General features: G+C 51.3%; 1 pseudogene across 1 annotated transcript; it reads left to right on the forward strand.

Annotated features, from left to right (window-relative positions):
* The first annotated feature begins 284 nt into the window (after nt 1-284).
* LOC149864273 (proteasome subunit beta type-4 pseudogene) lies at nt 285-21,078 on the forward strand (annotated as a pseudogene). The gene is made up of 4 exons (XR_016442583.1): nt 285-6,279; nt 7,092-7,407; nt 19,248-19,346; nt 20,893-21,078. The product of XR_016442583.1 is annotated as a proteasome subunit beta type-4 pseudogene (transcript).
* Nucleotides 21,079-22,013: the final 935 nt, after the last annotated feature.

Raw genomic sequence — 22,013 nt, forward strand, 5'->3', positions numbered from 1 at the left:
CCAAGGCCTCATACACTCATTCTGCTCTGTGGTCCACTGTTTGGAAACCACTATTCTAAAGCAGCACTCAGCTACCTTTTGAGGCTGTGCACTGGACTGATGCATTTTGGGTCAAAGGCAGGCTAGTGAGTAGAAGAATAGGCACTAGGACCCAGCTACTGCTGCCACTTTTCCCCATGGCCAGGACTGGGAAAGCACCTACCATTGCTGCTTCTCTTTGTGCCCACACCACCACTTTTCCCTGCACCCTCCCCCCCAACAGTTTTCCTTACACCAACACAAGAAGTGTCCTAACAGCTGATTGGCAGTCCCAGCCCCAGGACAGTACCAGGGTATTGAAATTCACACCAGTGCAGTTCTAGGGCAGGTGGTCCCAGTGTCAGGACCATACCAGAGTGAGTTCAACACTCCTGTGTAGTCCCAGGGCTGCAACCTTCAATCAGCTGTAAGTAAGCATTCCCCACTCACAGAGACGCACTCCAGAGATTCCCCAAGGTGTGTCTCTGCAAAAGGGGAACACATTGCCTGTTGTCCCACAGGATCAACAAGCAGGAAAATGAGCAAAGTACATTTTTCCCAGTGAAGTGTGCAGTGAAACACAGCCGATCCACTTCATTTGGTGATATCTATGTACACCCTCAGTTTCTATAATGCTAGCTTGCTGTCTTCTCAGTTTCTCTAGCTGCTGTTTGTCCCCCTCACAAACACGTTGCTCCCTTTACCAAGGAATGGATCCAGAGAGGTGCAGCAGAACAGTCATACCTCACTTTAGCAGGGCTCCACATAATCAGTGAGAGCTCACCAGTATGTCAGCAGAGCTCCTGGTGGATCACAGCAAAGGGCTATGGCCACATACCTTGCAACTGTGTGGCACATGTGCAATGAGCTCTCTTTACAATGCCTGTAAAAAAAGTCCCTAGTGATATCCCTCTATATACAGCTGTGATTCCCAACTACCTTGCAGGTTGATAGTATTTGGGAAGGCAGCTCCTATTGTTTCAGCTGCCTCCCAAAGGAAGTTCAGTTGTTCTTTACATGCATCCTGAATGAAGGGAGACTATCAGACCTATCAGCTCCAATGAGATATTGCCCAACCCTAAGAGGAAGTCTGCAAATATCCTTGGTACAGTAGCTTAAACTGTTTTACCTCAAATAAAACAGCAGTAGCTCCTGTTTGGGCCTTTGGGGAGGTCCAACTCAGTCCTCCAAGCACTGGATCTCCCTCTGAACAGATCCCCTCCCTCCAAGGGCAGTGCCTAGCTCAAGAGCCAGGCTCCCTCCAACTTGCTCTTTACCTCTGGGCTGCCCACTGCAAGAGGAGGGGAGGAAGCTGTATGGTCACATGGGTCTTTCCAAGAACAAAGCTGTGTACACTCCTAGCAGACACAGCATTTCTACTCTGGTGTACTGCACATGTGTAGAGCTATGTTTCTAATACACATTGAACACATTGCATGGACCCAGCACAGAAGGACACTTCAGGCTGCCTCAGCATTAGGGCAGCTGGTGTTGTGCATTCCACTGATGATCATGCTATCAATTAATAGCTCCTTTCTCCTCTTGCCCTGCTCCATCTTCCCACAGGGCCCAAAGTCCTGCCCTAAGATTGCTCCCACCTGCCCCAGTTCTCTTGTTGGAAAGGGGATGGCATTGTGCTACACAACCTTTCCTGGAGCTGTGAAGGCTAGTGGGCTAGGCCTGGGACCTGCAGCATTTGTGTGGCTGGGTGGGACAAGTTTGGGGACTGAATTTGAAGCCCTCCTGAGAGTACCTGTTTCTGCTGGAGCAGGCACCAAATGCAATGTGGGTCAGGCTGCAACTCCTCAAGAAGTACAGGGTGGGGGGAGACAAGTTGGTGCAAGATGAATCTGTTAGTCACAGAATTCCAGTTCAGTAGACTGTACAGCCCAAATGCCTCTCTCAGCTTATTTCACATTTACTTGATCCCTATATAATGCTTTGTGGGCCCTAGTCAGCCCCACCGTAGTGTATGGAATGCCTAAAACTCTCCAAAACCTAATTCTGCCAAGGTGCCTAGACCTAGCCACAGTTTCCATGGTTCTGCATAGCCAGAAAAAGTGTGGGTTACAGAGGCATTGGTCTGAAAGACCACTGGGGTCTGGCATTAGGTGAGAAGTTATGACAGTAGCGTTTAAGAAGAATTCTTGTTTGCCAACATTTATTGCCTGCTTGCCATGATTTGAGTGAAGTTTGAAAGGTTTTGCTGAAAATATAGTGAGGACTCTGAACTATACATTGAGGTATTGTCTAGTGGTCAAAGCAGAGATTGGGAGTCGGGACACCCAAGTAATAATTTTGCTCTGCCAGCAATTTCAGTATGGCCTTACAGTAGTAAAATCAAGGGGAGTTTGTCTTTAGTGGGAGCAAGATCAGGCCCAGCATTACTTTCAACAAATGGCTCTACCTGCCTATGGTTCAGCTTTCCCATCTATAAAATGGAAATCAACAGTGCAGAAGCGACATTCATAGATTCATAGATGTTAAGGTCAGAAGGGGGACCTCAATAGATCATCATTCTGAATACTCCTTTGTAAAAGTTCCTTTGCATTTCTCTAAGTCTTTCAGCCTCAGACAGTTTGAAAAATCCTATCTAAATTAGGGACCAAGCATATGGGTGATATCGGTAAGAGTCTGAGGTTTGTTCTATGAGGGCGCTGTGATGCTATTTTGCAGAGACAAAATTGTGGCAGTGAAATCTCTGTCAAACATGATGGCTGGGATTTGTCCCCCTGATACTCCCTGAGCAGATGTCCCGAGCTGAACCTACTTCGTTGGGATTACTGGACTATGATCAAAGACAGGGCCTTACGCAGGCTGCCAGTGTGTGCTCAGCACCAAGGCACTTCCTCAGCAAAGTTCCCCAGCCTTTGCCAAGTTCTGGGGCCAGGGCACTGCTCCCTGGGTAGAAAGGCAGACTAGTGCCTGCCAAATTGGTGGCTGAGATCCCATCCCAGCCACAGAATTCAGAGATGCCAACCCTTATCCACACTGGCCAATGGGGTTCAACAGCATTGCCCGTGGCCCCAGAGAGCTGAGCCCCAGCTCCTGCTTGCACAAATATCCCTCTGCCCCACCCATCACATTTAAGCGGAAGGCAGGGCAGGTTAGCACTTTATGACTAACTCATTTAGAGAGGCATGAGCTTTTATAGACTACAGCCTGTTATACAGGTTTCCCTTGTTTTATGTGGGTTCTGCATGTACAAATTCACTTGTATGCAATGACCCTTTTTATACCAAAAATTCATTATATGTGAGGTAAATTCGCTCTTATGCTATTGGTGTGGTGGAAGCCCGCAGCCAGCTGCTTTGTGTGGTGCATTGTGGGAGTGATGCACATCAAAATATAGTCTCCTATGTAGAGCTGTGCTCTTTGCTCGTTGTCTGCAATACGTTTCTGTAGTCCCATCCCCATTATGGCTTCTAAGCATCCAGCTATCTTATCTCCTAACCTTATCTCCTACTGTTGGTGAGTGACAAAATTGCCTTGTAAACATGGTAGAAATGGATCCGGGGGTCAGTACGGTCAAGGTCTTGGAATGTATCCCTATTTGTTACATTGTAAAGTGGATTCCCTTTTTGTGAATTTGAGTTATGCACCGTTTTCCAGGGAAGTGTGTACAGCATAAAGCGAGAGAAACCTGTAGCTAGTGGCTTGTAATGTAGAACAGCCCTTTATTACATACAGGAACATATATAACCCTTCTGCCAGGCCCTAATTGAGTGTCTAAGATAGAGGCCATGGGGATGCGGGCACTGCTGCTGCTTGGAATGAGGACCCAGCTCTGGGGCAGCTCTATGTGCCAGGCTGAGGCCGCAGCTCCAGGCCAGTGGCAGGGACCTGCCCACGCGGATGCTAAGCCAGATGGTAACAAGCATCTTGGTGTTGGGCGCACGGTTCGAGAATGGCATGGTAGTGGCAGATGATATGCTGGTCTCCTATGGCTCACTCTCCCACTTCTGTAATATCTCGTGCTTCATGAAGGTGAACAACAACACAGTGCTGGAAACACCCAGCAACTATGCCGACTTCCAGAACCTCAGGCAGGTCATTGACGAGATAATAAGAGATAATAATTGATGAGGGGCTGCTGGGCAATGGCCACAGCTACAGTCCAAAGGCATTCACTCCTGGCTGACCCAAGCCATGTACAGCTGGCAATGCAAGATGAACCCAGTCTGGAACACCATTGTTATTGGAGACTTCTACAATGGCAAGTGTTTCCTAGGTTACATGGACATGTTGGGTGTTGCCTATAAAACCCCTACATTGGGGTCAGGACATGGAGCTTATCTAGCCCAGCTGCTGATGAGGCAAACTCTGGAAAAGCAGCCCATCCTGATGAAGGAAGAGAAGCAGGACCTGATCAAGCACTGCATAAAAATCCCCCAGTACTGGGATGCCCAGTCATTCAATCAATTTGAAATTGCCATAGTAATAGAGAAAGAAGTGGAAGTGGAAGGACCTTTTTGCTTTGAAACCGATTGATTCATAGTGTACTTTATCCAGGGCTTTGAATGAGCACTAAAGAACTGCTCCGGGCACCACTCTCACTTTGTATCTTATAAATCAGTTATTTCTACTGACAATTGACACTATGATCCATGTTGACATAAACCGGTTTTGTAAATGAAATAAACATGTTGAAAGAAACAAAAAGGGCTGGGTTCCAGTTTGGGGGGTTTTTTTCTCGAGCTCCCACCCATAAAATGGAAAATCTATACTACTGGGAGTCCCAGAGGAACAACTTCCTCACTTGCAAGCGACTAGAAGTGAGCAATTTATTAAAAATGTAAATAAATAATCCTCATCAATAATTAATCTTAATCTAATTTTCTGCTTCAAATATCAGTCCCCCCAACTGTTAAATAACAAACACTTCACAATATTAAGTACTTAGAATATTAACTCTTTAGCATATTAAAACTAAACCAAGATGGTGGTGGAGTCCTGCATAACTCAGGATGAGATCAAGAAGGAGCTGGAGAAGCCCATCGACCAAGAGAAGATGTGCCCACTGCTGCTGTGGCTTTCATCACCAACAACAGGTGGCCCTACCACATGGATGAGTTTTCCCAATGCAGCGTGCCCTCCAGCAAGCTGCAGACCTACACCTCAATGGATGCAACTTTAAAAGAGCTGACAAGTTTAATGAAAGAAGTCTTTCCAGAAGCATGGAAAGAGGGAACACCCTCCTAGTGAGAAAGTTTCTCTTAATGACTAACCTAAACTTCCCTTGCTGCAACTTGAGACCGTTGCTCCTTGTTCTGTCATCTGCCACCACTAAGAACAGTCTAGCACCATCCTCTTTCGAACCTCCCTTCAGGTAGTTGAGGGCTGCTATTAAATCCCCGCTCAGTCTTCTATTCTCTAGACTAAAGAAGCCCAGTTCCTTCAGCCTCTCCTCATAAGTCCTGTGCCCCAGCCCCCTAACCATTTTTGTTACCCTCTACTGGACTTTCCAGTTTGTCCACATCCTTTCTGTAGGGGGAGGGCAAAACTGGACACAGTACTCCAGATGTGGCTTTGCTAGTGCTGAATATAGGGGAATAATCACTTCCCTTGATCTGCTGGCAACACTCCTACCAATGCAGGGCAGTATGCTGTTAGCCTTCTTGGCCACAAGGGGACAGTGTTGTCATATATCCATCTTACTGTCCACTGTAACTCCCAGGTAATTTTTTCCAGAGCTGCTGCCTAGAAAGTCAGTCCCCAGCCTGTATTTGTGCATGGGATTGTTCTGTCCTAAGTGGAAGAATTTGTGTTTGCCCCTGTTGAACCTCATGATATTTCTTTTGGTCCAATCCTCCAATTTATCTAGGTCTCTCTGAACCCTAACCCTACCCTCCAGCTATCTATTACTCCCCCTAGCTTGGTTTCATCTCCAGACTTGCTGAGGGTGAACTCTATGCCATCTTCCTTGATAAAGATATTGAACAAAGCCAGCCCCAGGACCAACCCTTGGGATGCTTCACTTGAGACTGGCTGCCGACTAGACAGAGGTCCACTTACTACTACCCTCTGAGCCCAATGCTCCAGCCTGTTTTCTATCCGCTTTACACTCCAAAGTACACCACATTCACTGGTCTTCCCACATCCACAGAGCCAGTCACCTCATCACAGAAAGCAATCAAGTTGATCAGGCACGACTTGCCCCTGGTGAATCCATGCTGACTGTTCCTAATCACTTTCTTCTCCTTCCAGTGCTTAGAAATGGATTCCTTGAGGACCTACTCCATGATTTTTCCAGGGACTGAGGTAAGCCTGACTGGTCTGTAGTTCCCTGGATCCTCCTTTTTCCTGGATTAAATATGGGCACTATATTTGCCTTTTTCCAATTGCTGAAGACCTCTCCCAATTGCCATGAGTTTTCAAAGATGATGACCAGTGGCTCTGCAATCACATCAGTCAACTCCCTCAGCACCCTCAGGTGCATTCTGTGCAGCCCCATGGACTTATATATGTCCATCTTTTCTATACAGTCTCAAACCTGTTCTTTTGCTTCAATTGGCTGCTCATGTCCTCTCGAAACTGTGCTGCCAGGTGCAGTAGTCTGGGAGCTAACCTTGCCTTGCTGCGGCACAGAAGTATAGGAGTGGATATGGGGCTTTTGGCCCCCCCCAGAGTCAGAAGGCACCAATCACCTCTGATGTGGGGACTTCCCACACATTCCCCCCCAATGGCAAACAGTGTCCACCACTGGCAGCAACAGCAGCAGCAGCAGCAGGCACTTGAGGCATTCTTGTCCTGTGCAGCCACTGACACCAAGCAGCATGCAACTCCAGCCAGCACTGCACGTGGTGGCAAGGAGTGCAGCCTGGCTGGCTGGCCGGCCTGCCTGTATTGTACAGGGCTCTGTGTGGAGCACATGCACCTCCCAGGACTCGCACGCCACCAGGGGAAGCCCCATGCGATGGAGCTAGCTACCTTTGCTGCTCCCTGCTGTGCAGGTCCCAGGACTCTGCCAGAAAGCAGGGGCTGGGGCTCGCCTCCACTTCTGGTGGCAGGATGCTGGAGATGCATAATAGACTTCCTGGTAAGGGCGGGAAATGGACGGTATTTACCTGCAGGTATGGAGCTGGGGAAGACAGAGCGACAAGTAGTTCCACGGCCACGATTCATAAGCACCTGTTTTGTGAGGCTACAGGGGCATGCAAGACGTGATGCCATAGATGCTCATCTACAGTGACCTAGAAAAACATGAGTGGAGCAGAGCATGGGGGAACAGCAGAGTACCATGACTGTATGCAACACCACAGCAACGAGAATGATAAGAAACTGAGCTCGTTCCCCCCCAGGGGGGTATCCAGCAACCCGGAGATCCAGGACTGGCCAGAGGAGGGCTCTTCATAGACCCCGGCACCCTGACACTGGAATAAGGAGTATGTGAGTGCAACAGTGGCTGTGGCCTGTGCTCGGGCACAGCAAAGTCGTTATATGTCCTTTAAGCTTTCTGTTCTTTGAAAGAAGCAGTCAATATTTGAAAGGTCAGAGGCCACTGAGGTGTGGATAAAGAGCCCTGAGTTCGGAGGAGAGTCAGGCTTGGAATACTTGAATTGGCTGTGTGAGTTAACTGGAACCAGGATGACTGAACATCCAGGAGTTAATCAGGGATGAGCACCTGATTGTCACTCATTGTGAGTTAATTTATTGACTTGATTTATTTAAGAAAACTGGTGACTTTGTCAGGCACTTTATCTAATCACGTGAGCCTATGAATTAATTTTGAACTTGATTTATTTAAGAACTGAAGGAATGAATTTCAGACTGTGTTAATTTATAAAAAACCACGTGGTGTCTGGATTAAGGCTAGACTAATCAAAGTCCCTCAAAGGTGGGCTCCAGAGCCTCAGAACTGCTTAAAGGTCGGGCATCATCCCATATTCTAAGGGAGTCAGAAGCATCAGGCCATGTCCACCTAGGACTGGAAACACTGACATCAATTGACCACGGTTGGCAAGTAGATGGGATGTAGAGGAGGAGGAGCCCCCAAAAGGACCAATGACAGGAGCAGGCACACGGGTGGTCTGTACCATCCCAGGTCTCTCCTTTCTACTTAAGATCAAGGCACGGAGAGTGAATTGACGGAAACTTCCTGTGGGCACATTGCTTGGTGCTTGAGCAAAGAGGGAGCCAAGCCAGGGAGAAAATCTCCCAAATAGCCAGGCAACTTCTGTTCTGGTATAACCAGGTACACATGGCAATCAGCTAGCACAGCTTATTTGTCACCCAGGAAACATGCTTATTTCTGTCACCAGTATAAAACTACCTCTGCAATAAGTCTAGATCTAAATGGCGCAAAATCACAAAGCTATCTCTAGGTAACTGCAAACTGACTTACCTAGTTTACTCAACTTTTCATGCACATCTTAAAATCTTTTTGCTTATGACGTTCTTTCACCAGTTATTATTAGCTTTGCTGCTTCTTTCCTTAGCTTTCTGTCTCAACCTAAATTATAGCCTAAATAATTTGTGCTAATTATAAGGGGCAGCAAAGGCCATCTGCTGCTCCAGAATGCACATTATCTATTATGTTGTAACTGTTATGCCTATATGAGCCTATAGCAACACAAGGGAGCTAAGTCAGTCTGACTATGACCCTGGGTGAAACAGGGTTAAGTTGGAGTGATCTTGCTACACTTGTGTAACAGTTGTGTGGTAAAACCCCTCTGAGCTCAATATAAAATTCACATCTGCCTGTGTTCTCTGTGGTCATGACCATGGGGCAAAATTACTGTGCTGGGAGGCAATGCCTTCAAGCACACTACTATGCACAGTCTGTCCTCAGCCTAGGGCAGCTGCCACCATGTGGCTAATTAGCACTGCCCAGTAACAGTTCTAGTTAAGCTATCCTTCCCATGTTGCCACATGGAGGCCTTCATCTTGCTTCCAGGTCAGCAGGAAGCCCACGTGGAGCAGAGGATAGTGCTGCAGGCCATGGAGAGTTCACTTTGTAGACATGGACTATGTCTAAGATGCACCTGACCTGACAGGGTCTTAGTCTCAGTTGGTCCAGGAGCAACATGCAGTGCAACAGGGCCCTGGAGGACAACCTCATATAATTTAACTAGACTGGACGGCCCCTTCTGGGCACTTGTACACCAATCAGAGATAGAAAGTAGGGTCTGGAGTTTGAGCAGGCTCAGAGACAGGAATGTTTTTTATAATAGATACATTAAACAGACTGTATAGACTTAGCATGGAGCTCCACATCCCCAACATTAGTGTACACAACATCCAATGTACAGACACAATGTGGCTCCTATGGGGCGCTGCATTAGGGAGCTCACATATCCTAGCCCCAGTCTAGTCCCCAGAGTGTGCTGTAGTCCCTATGTTAGTGCATATCTTGCGCTTTGCATATTCCTGGCCAAGCCACTGGGGGTCAATGCAGACTCACATAAGCACACAGAGAATTCATATAAAAAAATCTGTAGAAATCCCCCCCACACCCCTGAAAATTAAACATGGTGGCTTTTCAGGGTGCTGCAATAGCCTGCTGGCCCAGGGAAGGAGGGAAGAGGGGCTGCCTCTTGGAAAGGCTGCTAGGAAGATGGCTGTCAGTCTCCCATCTCTCACTGCTGATTGGCTGTGATGGCTACCTATCATGTGGCCCCACCCAGTACCGTAGCAAGGGTGCAAGGGAGGTACTGAAGGAAAGGGGCACCAACAGGCACTGCCCAGCCAGGGCAGAACATGGGATGGAGCCAGAAGAGGCTTGTCTGGTGGGGCATGGGGACGGGGAAGGGCAGTTCCCATCACAACATGCACTCCCGGGCAAGCATGGGTGGGCACATACCTCCCGGATTTGTGCATGGGGCAAGGACTGGCTGCTGCTGCGGGCTTGCCCTGAGCACCAAACTTCCTTGTTACAGTACTAGCCCCACCCATAAGGTGAATCAGGGCCTGCAAGACTGGGGGGTGGAGAGGTTTAGGGTTCTCTTCAGAACCCCTCTCCTTTGGCCTGGGCTAGACACTGTCTTGCCCTTCCCTTCCCCCACCCCTTTCCCCCCTACATGCCAACTACAGCCAGGCAGGCCCCTGGAAGAGATGTGGATTGAGGGTGTGGTATTTATCATCTTGCTCACATACACAGTGACCTGGAAAAAATTGTAGCCTCAGGGTGACACAGACAAGTTTGCTCGCGGACATGCACATACATGCACGCATGCACGCATGCAGATGCAGACTAGCACTCCCCTGCAAACACACACATACATGGTCTAAAAACACTTCTGCAAAAGACAAACCTATGCACCCCCTATAAGGACACTAACATCTCTTCCACACAGCAGCACACAAAACTGAACACACATTCACCTATACTTACAAAACCACACACCACCATCAACACTCTACAATTGTGCACACACACACACAACCTGTTTTACACACATCCACACCAACACTCCCACAATGACACCTCTGCCCAATAAATCCTAACCCAAACAGTTACACATCCAAACCCCTCCCCACACACACCCACACAACCACTCAAACAGCAACATTCATAGGCAATTGATCCCTCCTGAGTCTGGGGGACACCCACGGATGCCGGCGTCAGCAGTGGGGACGGCCCCGTTGGGACAGGGAGCATGTGCCTCCCCCCCTGCCGTGACCCCCTACCAGGTGCCTGTGGCAACATTCCTACAGTCTCCACACTCACCCTTAAAACATGCACACACAATCACTCACGGGTCCTGAAGAGCAAGGTGCCATGCCCCCCTACCCCTCCCAGAGACACCACAAATCCCTTCCCCTCCAGTAACTCAATACCCCATCTCCCCACCCCCATCCTGTTACTAGCAGATTCATGGCTGTGTCTGTAGCACATATGGCACTGGGGAACTCTACTGCCTGTTGCTGCAAGTGTGGGGAGGGAGAGTGGACTCAAGGCAGCAGGACTGGAGGAGGCAGGGACACATGGGGATGTGCCTGTGCCTGGTCTAATCTCATGGCTACAATTTTTCTGGGTCAGTGTGGATTTGAGCAAATTGATAAATACGTATACACGTATACACATGCATCCGCGCGTGGCTGTTTCTGCACCCATGCGTGGCTGTTCCTGGTGCGCGTGCACACACACACACACATGCAGCTGTTCCTGGTCCCCCATCCAGGTGCAGCTGGAGGAGGAAAGGCAGGGGGAGGGCAGTGTCAGGCCCAGGCCAGGAGTCTGAGCATGAACTCTGGCGTGGTTCTGACATATCTTGAATAACCAAGCTCCGTCCAGCCTCTCCCAAACTCCCCCCCTAACACCACCCTCACTGCTGCCTGGCACTGCTCCCACTGCACTAGACACAGGCAGCTTGGTGCACCCGCAGACGGACGCACGGCTAGACAGACACACAGTCCAGCATGTCAGACAGCCCCAGCACGGGGGAGGCTCTCAAGGACGAGACCCCTGACGCGCCCAACGGGAAGCCACCCTGTGCTGAACTCAAAACAGCCATGCAGAAATGGTGAGTGCTAATGGGTCTTGCTGTGGGCAAAGTGGACACAGCCTGGGAGTTGTGGGGAAGAAGGCTGGCACCCCACCTTCTCCAAAATATTGGGGCTGGAGACGAGGATCTCAGTGTGCATAAAAGCTCACTGGGGTGGGTGCTCAGTGTGCATGGGGACTCTACGTGGTGTTGGCAGGGCTTCACAGTTCAAGGCAGGGATCTTAGTCTGGATGGTGGAGTGGGGCAGGGATCTCTGCCTGCAGATATGAGGTAGGGGGAGGGTCCCTGTTTGAGGGGAGAGGCATATAGCTATGCTCTGTCAGCAGCTGCTTTATGTGCGGTGGCCCAGTGCACCGCAGGTGATGGCAGTGTCTGGCTGCTTCCTGGCTGTGTGTGATGGGAAGCTGATGTGGGGTGAGCGCTGTGTCCCCCTACCCAGCACACTTATAGAGGCTGAGTGAAGCTGGGTCCAGGCAAGAGCACCCAAAGGACAGGCAGGACTTGTCTGTGACCTTAGCAGGCCCGCTCTGGACTGGCTGGCGGCTGGGGTTCAAGATGCCCCCCAACACCCTGACCCCCATGTTGCTACCCCCAGTGGGGGTGTCAGAACTCACAGGATTTGAGGATCCTCTGTGAGTTGGGCAGTAGGCGCCAAAGAGGGTCAGACAGATTAGAGGCTGCCTGCAGATGGAGAGTATTGGGCAAGGGGCTCATTTAGGGTGACGGACTCAGAGGGTCCTGCCAGTGAGTCCTGTCACTGGTAGTGGTTCTGTCCAGTCCCTGCCCCCCTCTGACCCAGGCACCCCCCACTCCCTGTGCTGCCTTTTCCACCTTCCAGAGATCAGCCCTGGCTGTAGCCTCCTGCCCAGCCCCCTCCCACTTCTGCTGTGTCAGATTAAGGGATTAACTCAGTGAACTGTCCTCAGGCAATGCTGCTGGGAGCCAGCCAACCTAAAGCTGAGGGGCAGAGGGAAAGTTAACTTGGGAGCCTTCCCCACCACTCATGAATGTGCCAGGGCCTCTGCCCACACAAAGCCCTTCCTTCTCAAACCTGTTCCTCAAATCTGCCCTGGGGATATGGAGCGGGACCAAGACAATATGGGTGCAGGGATGGGGCCTGAAATAAACTCTATGTTCGATCATATGCAGGAGTGGAGGCAATCCCAGCTCAGCTCCCCTGAAACTTGGAGTGGACAGGGTCTGGGCCCTGCTCTGCAGGGATCTGGAGGTCTGCAGAGTTACAGCAGGGGGCTGGGAGCCAAACTCCTGAGCTCTATCCCAACTCTGGCAGGAAAGTGGGATCTAGCACAATGATTATCATCCTTTTTACAGTCAAAGCACCCCTGGATAGACTCATGGCTCTCCTCAGAAAATGCTAGCCCTTCGTTTTCACAAGGTTTTTGACTACAGAAAAATAATCGAACAGTTTTTTGTGTTCCAAAGAACTCAGGAAGACCACAACTATGGATTTCTATTTAAAAAATCTGGGCTTATCTTGTGAACCATTTTTGTAAACCTAGCAGTGTTAACATAGTGTAGCACCTTGCAGCACCTTTGAAAGGATCTCAGGGCACCCCAAGCTGCTGTAGCACCCTGGTTGAAAATCACTGGTCTAGCAGGTAGAGAACAGGATGGGAGCCTGGATGCCTAGGATCTGGCCCAGCTTTTTCTGTGACCATAGTTGAGGGCATGTCTCAGGCTCCTCACTATAACCGTGTCTCCCCCTCTCCACAGACAGGGTGAGGCACTTTGCTCTGTAGGACCAGCAAGCAGTTATTGCCATGATTTATATAATCCCTGCTCCCATTTCCTGCTGCCAGGCTAATCTTAGCAGTGGATTCCCCTGGGAACCTCAACAACATGCATGCAGGACTACAGTGCACTGCCAGCTACAGCCAAACACACCCAACAGGGTCCAGTCCCACATTGAGGCCAGGATCCTTACAGCCTCTGTGTGCACAGACCCTGTGGTCAGCCTGCACATGCCTCTTGCACCCAGTTCAGATATTCATAGCTCTACTGTGCACACACACATGCCTTTGTACTCTTAAAGCTGCCCTCTACATGCCCACTGACATGCATGCCTCTTGCATCATTCAGCCTGGGGAATCCAAGGAGGCTGGAAGTTGGTTGTTGACTGTCATGCTGTCAGCTCCTTGGCTCCATGTTATCAATACAGTGACATCAACAGCAGACACCATGCACATGCCCACTGCCTCACTGCAGATGCTCAGTACCCTGTCAGGGCTTTCCCTCCCTGATGGGCTGAACCGCTCCGCTCTGTCAGGGCTAATACATGGTGCCATAGAGCCCCTGCTACCACTGCAGCACACCCACACTAGGAGCAAAGTTGTGGATGCAGGCTGTACTGTCAGTCCCGACAGGCAAATCCCTTGCTCCGCACACACTGGAGTTTGAAATTCACTCCCACCCAGCACAGATATGCAGGGGGCAGCACTGAGGCAAGAGGCTATGAAGAACCCAGCAGTCCTGGCTCCCATTCCCCCTTTCCCATCCCTGCCTTGCTTGTGCTGCCCTCCCCCACCCCTACGTCGTTGCAGCTGGCATAATAGGAGTTGATGGGCCCAGGCAGAGCTTGCTGTAGAGATGCAGCCCTGCAGCGCTGGTGTCCACGTGACCCCTGTGCATCCCTGCTGCAATGACCCATTTTGGGTCTTGCCGGCATGTTGCCATGGCAGCAGGGAGCTGGTGGGGCTGGGCGAGGGAAAGGAATGAGGTAGTAGATCCGAATTGGCTGGCATAGGCAGAGGGGTGACCTAAAGTGGCTGTCCCCAATCATACCTCCTTCACTGGGTCATCTGGAAATACTCCCTTCCCCCCAACTGACCCCCAGGGTCTACTTGGGGCGCCCCATCCACCATCACCCCACAGTCCCCCTTGGCATGTTTCATCCACCCCACAGCGCCCCCCCCCAAAGAAGACACCTTCCTCGTTGCCACCTCCCCCCAGCACCAGGCCTCCCTTCCCTGTCCTGCCATCCCTCCGCCCTCCAGGGCTGGTTATCAGGGCTGAGCAGCTGTGGGGCAGGGCACTGGGTGCTGCTGCTGACTCAGCCTGGGCCTCATTAGCTCCAGAGAAAGGAGCTTGGGGGCGGCCAGGCAAGGGGTAATGAGGAGCCTGGGAAGGAGGGGGACCTTAACCCTTCCTTGTCTGTCCCTCATCCTCCACTGCCCATCCCCTGCCTTTAACCTCTTCTCTGCCAGTACATGAACTCACACCATCCCACTTTTACCCTGTTTTGGTCATAGCCTCATGCCGGTCTCCTGGACTGTGAGGACTGGCTCCCAGCTGACCCTCCCTATTCCCCATTGTACCCCTTGCCTGCTGGAAGGGCCCCTCAGGGTTCCCTCTCCGGGCTCAAAGTCCAGCTTGTCACCCCAAATCATCCCTCAAAAGCATCCTACCTGTTGCATCCCTCATCTAGGTTCATGACAGGCTCTGGCCCCTCCGTGTCCTGACAGCAGTAGGAGCAGCATCCCCTGAGTCAGCCATCTCCTCTCCTTTGTGCAGAGAGCCAGTGCTGCTGCCAGCTCTGCCTGAGCCCTAGCAGGACAGAGACAGGGCAAGACCCAGTCTGGGAGTTCAGGGCAAAACTGAGGCACAAGGCTAGCTGACCAGGTGTATCTCCACATGGACTGGGAAGTCAGTTGCTTACATATATCCTTGTCTAGAATAGCATTTCTCAATCCATTTTGCGACGCAAAAGTGGGTAGCAAGAATATATGAAAGGGTCACAAACAAACTTTAAAAAATGGACCAACAAACTTATGGATTCTCCTTTAAAGGAGAAAAATGTGGGAAACCGTGGCCTTTCCCTTGCAGCCTGGCAGAGTTCCAGCCTGCAAGGTGCTGCAGGGGGCAGAGGGTCAGGAGTGAGGGTCACTGGGCTGGGACCAGCCATTGATGTTTACAAATGGGTCCTGGTACAAAAAAGATTGAGAACCACTGGCCTAGAAGGCACTGGGCACCACAGCTTTCAGTGCAAGCAGGAGGAACATCAGGCATTTGTCCACCAAGGATCAGGCCCCACCATGTCCCAGACTGGAAACCAGACATCAATAAGCCCCAGAGCTAAATGCTGCTGATGAAAAGGAAACAGAATTCAGATGTCCTGGCACCCAGCTCCTCTGCTCTAACCCCCATCCCCTGCCAGAGCCAGGAGAGAACCCAGGAGTCCTGGCTCCCAGCCCCAATAACTTCTTGTCCACATACAGGTATATGAATCCATTAACTCTTACACTCAACATGTCAGGAAGGAGGCTAACTTGGGGTAGGGTGGGAGGGAGGCTAGGCGGTACACTGTCATCTCCAACAGCAGGAGGGCTACCAGCTATTGGCATTGTAGATTGGCAGTGAGGGGGTTAAATGGAGTATATACCAAGTTGTCCAGCATGATTAGTGGCTGTCTATGCTTCAGGCTGGCAAGAAGGGGGTTAACAAGGAGGCAGTTGCACTGGCATCCATAGCAGGGATTGAGTTCATTCAGTCGGGGACAGAGAGCTCCTATGATACATGGGCACAAAGGCAGGATCAGCATGTTCTGCTCCATCCCAGCAAGGATAGAGTTAATACAGCACAGGGATGGGACTAATGTAGCACTGGGTTAGGGCCAAGGTACCCTGCTTCTCCTGGAAAAAAGAGGGTTAATGCAGCACTAGCATCCCAGCCGGCTGCAGCATGATTGCCTTAGGGCTGCCATGTGCTCTCCCAGAAACCAGGGGAGGGTAGTGCAGAGTTAACCAGGGACAGACACAGCTTATGGCTGGGGTTAGGGAGAGTGAGGAGGCAGGGGGCTGATCCTGGCCTGGGCTTTGTTGGTCAATCTCCAACAGATGCACTGACCATCCTATATTGTCCCCAGCCCAGGTGGCACAGCAGGGCCTTGGGCCTCCTTCATAGAGGGCTAAGGAGATCTAGTGTCTAGGCAGCTCATACCTTCTCAAGCAATTTGGGGCCTCAGGGAATGAAGATAAGGGGGGGGGGGGGCAGCACTGCATCTCTGAGCAGCGGGCACTGGCTTTCTGGAGACTCAGGTAGTGTCACTGGCTATGCCAGGGGCCAAGCCTTCTAGCTTTCCTTCCCAGCCCCAAAGCTGCAGGTGGCCATGGAGGGTCTGCTGCAGGCCTAATTCCAAGGGATGGTCTGACTGGACCTGCATCTCTTCCTATTCTGCCTCTAATGAAGATTTAAAAAGGCAGCTCATCTCAGTCTCTCCTCACACCAGCCCCCCATGGGTGCATGCTCCAGCACCAGTGTCAGGGCTGCCTTCTCATGGTGCCTGAGGTGGGGCCCAGGACAAATGGTACAAGGACTTGACAGCACCTACATCCCAAACAAGCTCCCCACTTGGCCATTTGATTTTTCCAGGATAAACTTGACCTCTAGGACTGGACTCAAGCAAGGAGGATGGCAGAAGCATAGGGTAAACCTAGGTGTCCTGGCTTCCATACAAGTGGGGCACCCAGCATCTGCCACAGCCTGGTCAAAGCCCATGAAGTAAATGAGAGGACAGGGAGTCTTTCCAATGGCTCTCAACAGTGTCAATCTCAGACACCCAAACTGGGATCCCAAATGAGAACCTCCCTTCCCATCCTAGAGGACCAATACTGAAGCCTACTCCTTCTTGCAGCCCTTACTGCCTCAGAAAAGCCTCCACCTAGCCCAGGCCCAGCCCTATCTGGGAGCTCCCACTCTGCTGCCCAGGTGCCATCCTTCTAAGAGCTCTGATTCCCATTACTACAGGAGGCTCTTCCCCATAACTCAGAGGTGGTTAGTGATATTGCCTCCTATCTACAGCTGGGAAGATGGAGGCACAGAGCAGGGTGTGGCTGGCCCTATTGCAAAGCCAGGCTTGGGGCTGTGGTCCTGAACCTGGACCAGATGACATTACCTGCAGGACCATAGTGTGCAGGCTCCAACTGGCACTCAGCACTGCACACGCCAAGAGCCCTCCTCCACCAGATTTTCAAGGGAGAGCAGGCCCGCACCTGGCCCTGCTGTGCTATCTGCTGTCCTACATGTAGACATACTGGGAATACTACAGCCCATGCTGAGGTTAGTGCCCATCCCAATACGGACACACAGTAAAACAGAGAGGCTGTTCCTATCTCGGACTGTGGGAATGGCTGCAGTACAGAGAGTACAGAATGATGCTCCACAGTTTAATCTGATATCTGTCACCCTGGCATGGGGGTACCCGTCGTGTAAAACGCAGAGCCACAGCCGTCTCTCTGGTGGATTCCAAAGAGGTCATCAAAGCTGGGGTTCAAGGTAAAAGGGAGTCAGTTTGGGGGTTCAGTGAGAGCTAAAAGGCTATACAGTTTGGAGTTCAGCGAAGAAGGATGTGACCCTATTGCAGGTCTGAGGAAGGTGCAATATTTGAGCTAGAGGGTATAAGAAAGGTGTCGGTGCTGAGACTAAGTGTAGGAAAGGATGTGTGCTGGGGCTTAAGAGAGGGTGCCTGTGTTGTAACTAGCCCTTCTGGCAGGCAGTTCTCCCTGACAGGAAGGCCTAGGGTATTCCCTGGAACTTCCAGCCTGCTGGCCACTGGAAATGTCCCACGTAGCCGAAGCCCTGTGGCCCAGCTTGCCTTAGTCTCTACTCCTGAGCATAAGCACATCCTTGGGAGAGGTGGTGGTGAGGTGTCTGCTCCTTGCTGTTCGGGGACCAAAACTCAGTCACTATCCATGTGTTGGGCCTAGGGGCCCTGAACAATTCACCATACAGTCTGGTGGGATGTGAATGTTCCCATCCCCTCCAGTCCCATGCCTGTCCCACAAGCAAGTCTGCTCTCTCAGGCCCCTCTGTCCCCAACCCAGGAGAAGTCCTGCTGGATACTTTTTTCTGCAATGTGTGTGGACACTATCCTCATGGGCTGGGTTTGTGCCCAGGTGGCACCCCAGAGGTTAATGTTCCACCCTGCAGACATACTGCCTGCCTTTCCATGGCACCCTTCTGCCCAAAAGCCATTGCAAATGAGAGGAAATCTCCCCTGATGCACCCATACTTGTGCCAGCCTCACCCCAAGGATTAACTTGGCATCTAGAACTGGACTCAAGCAAAGAGGAAAGCAGAAGCATAGGCCACCCCAAGGCCCGGGGTTGGGACTCTGATCCTTGACCCTAGCCTCAGTTATTGCCTGTTTTGTGCTGCCACCTGGTGGCTCAAATAGAAGTGAGCAGCTGGCAGCAAGAGCATACACAGATTCCGGACCTGTCCAACACCAGTTGCACAGTCCAGTGCCGGGTTACAGAGAGGAGAAACGGACCCAGGGCACCTCTGGGTCCAGAGTTGGACTTCAGCAGGAGCAGGATATGGAGAGGCAAGCAAACAGACAATGGAGTGTACAAAGGGAAACACCCACTCTGTCTGCCAAAGTGGACTCAGGCTAGATCTGTCCACTTCCTTTGCCAAGAAACCTGCTTCAGAAGACAAGGAAATACCATAAATGCCATACATTCCTCCCTGTACACACTACTGCCTCCCCCACACATCTGTCTATCCAGCCAGCCATCTCCTTGTACACCCTCCATTGGGGTCTGAGAGGTGGGGAGGACATAATAGGTTAGATGGACTCCAGGGGAAATATCTGAAAAGGAAGAACATGCTGCATGGGGCTGAAGGGAAGTTATAGGGAAGATATGAGGTTGGATATGCTCTGGGACTGATCCGGGGCAGCAAGGAGTGGGAAGGATACTGGATTAGGTGTGCTCATGGATGTTATGAGGTGGGGTTTCAGACCAGTCCCGATCACCTCTGCAGTGTGAAGGAGAAAGGAGAGGACTCATGCAAGGAGCTGCTGGAATCATACCACAAGTGTCTGCATGCCCTGGGGATCAAGACCTAGAAGGAACCCCCGTGGTGAGTTTCCCCTCTACCCTGCCCCCCATGACAGAACCAGCACAGTGGGAGTGTGTGTGTGTTGGGGTGGGGGGGGGCAGGGAGAAACCCAAGGTTGGGAAAGCAGGGGGTAGTAGACTGGGAGGGGCACCAGTAGGTCAGGGATGGGACACCCTAATGCACTCTCAAAACTGGCCCTTAGCCCAGTGACACCAGCTACCCCCAAGATGTGGCACTATGCATCAAAGTGCTGGCTGCTAGAGCCCAGTCAGCTCCCAGCCAGCCAAAGGTGAAGGGGGATTGTACCTGTCTGTGCATCAAGCACAGTTAGAGCAGGGCAACATACTCATTAACAAAAGGAGAAGCAATGAGACAGGCTGAATCTCCCACATCCTGCAGTGTTCTCCCAATCCCTCAGCTGGCCCTGCTACTTTCCTGGGCCATCCTAAAATGGTAGGCTCTGTCAAGGTACCATCTGCCCTGCAGCCTGGGCTTGTCTCTCCCCTTTCCACCAAGAGAGAGACTCTGCTTCACTCACAGCCACCTGGGAGACACAAGGCAGATGCAGAACCCCTGGCAACAGTTGCCAAGCAGCTGTCTCCACAGTGATGGCATCAGAAATACACCTGAAGTCTGTTCCAGGGGTCTGTTTACCAGGGAGCAGAGGAAGGAAGGGCATTCCCCACAGCTGAAACATTTTCAATGACTTTTTTTCTGACAAAATATTAACCCAAATGACTGAAAGCAGAGATGTCCGTCCTGACCAGTACAGCTCAGCCAGACCCTAACCCTGACCTTTCCCCTTCAGGCTTCAGTACTTTACTAAGCACTCCATATCATCTGGCCCAGCCTCATTAACATAAAACATTTGCTATTTAGCATATCTTGGAAGCAGGATTCGGAGCTGCATCACAGGTGGCTGAAGCCTGCAGCCTCTTGTGAACTCACATGCTCCCACCAACTCCTCTTGCTGCTCCCAGTTCTTTTTTTTTTTTTTTTTTTTAGCTGTTTTATTCCTTTGATCATTGATAATTGATCTCGCTCAGTTCAGGCTGCACAGTAGCAGCCAAACTCCTGGCACCTCTCCCAATAACCCAACTGGCTGCCAGACGAAGGAGTGAGCCTAGGGAGGAAGCAGTGGCTCTGATGGCTACTGTGGGGTGGTGGACGGCCTGGCCATGTGCTATAATCTATACCCTGAGAAGGGAGTGGGAGGGAAGGGAGGACTTGCTCCAACCCCCTGCACTGAGCAAGGGTCAAGGGCTGGAGGGATGGGTAAAGAAGATATGAACCAGAGGGCTTGTGGAGATGAGGCCAAGCTCCTACAACTTCCTGGGGCCTCTCAATGCCAGAAACCCAGGGCAGTTTGCAGAGCTGCTTGAGTAACATGGACCTGCCTGAAGACTACAGGCACAGGGAGTGCTTCAGCAGCGGCCAGACTAACAGGGCACTGGGATCTCCAGGAGCTGGAGGGATGCCCGTTAGCGATGGGGAGAACGGACTGAACAAGCTGACGAGCCCCTGCCCTGCTCCCATGTAATTCTTTGAGATTTCTCATCTCCTGCAGGTCCTGGTGTGGCCAAGTGGCACGTGGCACCCCTACTGTCCTCTTCTCAAGGGGTTACAGTGGGGGCCAGCTGCAAGAACAAAGGGTTGGAGTGCAAGGAGCAGTGCAATGCCAAGAAAAGGTGGCAGCTGTGGATTGGGGCCATGGAGGTCCCCACTGCAATAAAATCTATACATTTTAACCTGGGCTGAGTCTGTGTGATGGCTGGGTCCAACTACACCTCACAACACCTCCTTCGTTTCCATCCCTGTTCCCATTACTGCACTCAGCAGCACCCAAACCCTGTAGTCTACATCCTATGCTATACCAACATCTACCATTTGTCTCCTTCACCCACCCATAACACCCCATCTCCCTCGCCCTAGAACCCGTTTCCCCTTCCCACCCCACTGTGGGCACAGTCTGGCTTGCATAGAGCTCCCTGGCAGTACAGCTACATACACCTCAAATGAGGAGTCAGGGAGGCAGAGGAAACCACAGGGAGGAAGCTGGTGGGCTGAGAACAAGGAGACAGCAGTGACCTAGGCTCATCCATACTTCTTCTCCCACAAAATGTTATATAGGATGCAAACGTACAAAATGTGGCAAAGGATCTAGGCCTAGGGCCTAGGGAAAGGAAATGCCACGTAGAGGCGTGCAGAGCAGAAAAGCAGCCTCCGGTAGAGGGGACAAAGACTCTACCCACTGGAGATGAACAGATCCCACAGCCCCCACCTAACTAAAGAAAGCAGCCTATGCTGGGAAAAGGCAGAGAGCCCAGGAAGGAGTGAAAAGGGCTCTTTCCACTTCTGCTTCCCAAACTGTAGGCTGGAAGGGGAAGTGGGGTTGTCTCAGCTACTCCAGTCAGGAAAAAGCAAAAGTGTGGTGCAGGAGGGCAGACTGAGCACAGCGCTCACATCTGACCTCAAATCAGGCCAGGTGAAGCCTTTGGAAAGAGGCAGTAAGGAGCAGACCCTCCCCCACAAAGCTGAGGTGGGGGCCTGCATGCCAACCTCTGCTCCAATTGATAATTTGCTAGTAACCCTAGACCAGAGCCTGTTCCCTCCCTACTCCTCAGGCTGCAACCCCATGCAAACACTTCCCAGCATGCAGTGCTGTGTCTCAGGCAGGCAGAGGCATGG

This window comes from Crocodylus siamensis, chromosome 5 (genome assembly GCF_052110815.1).
Source record: "Crocodylus siamensis isolate JL-2025a chromosome 5, ASM5211081v1, whole genome shotgun sequence".
Classification (NCBI taxonomy): domain Eukaryota; kingdom Metazoa; phylum Chordata; order Crocodylia; family Crocodylidae; genus Crocodylus; species Crocodylus siamensis.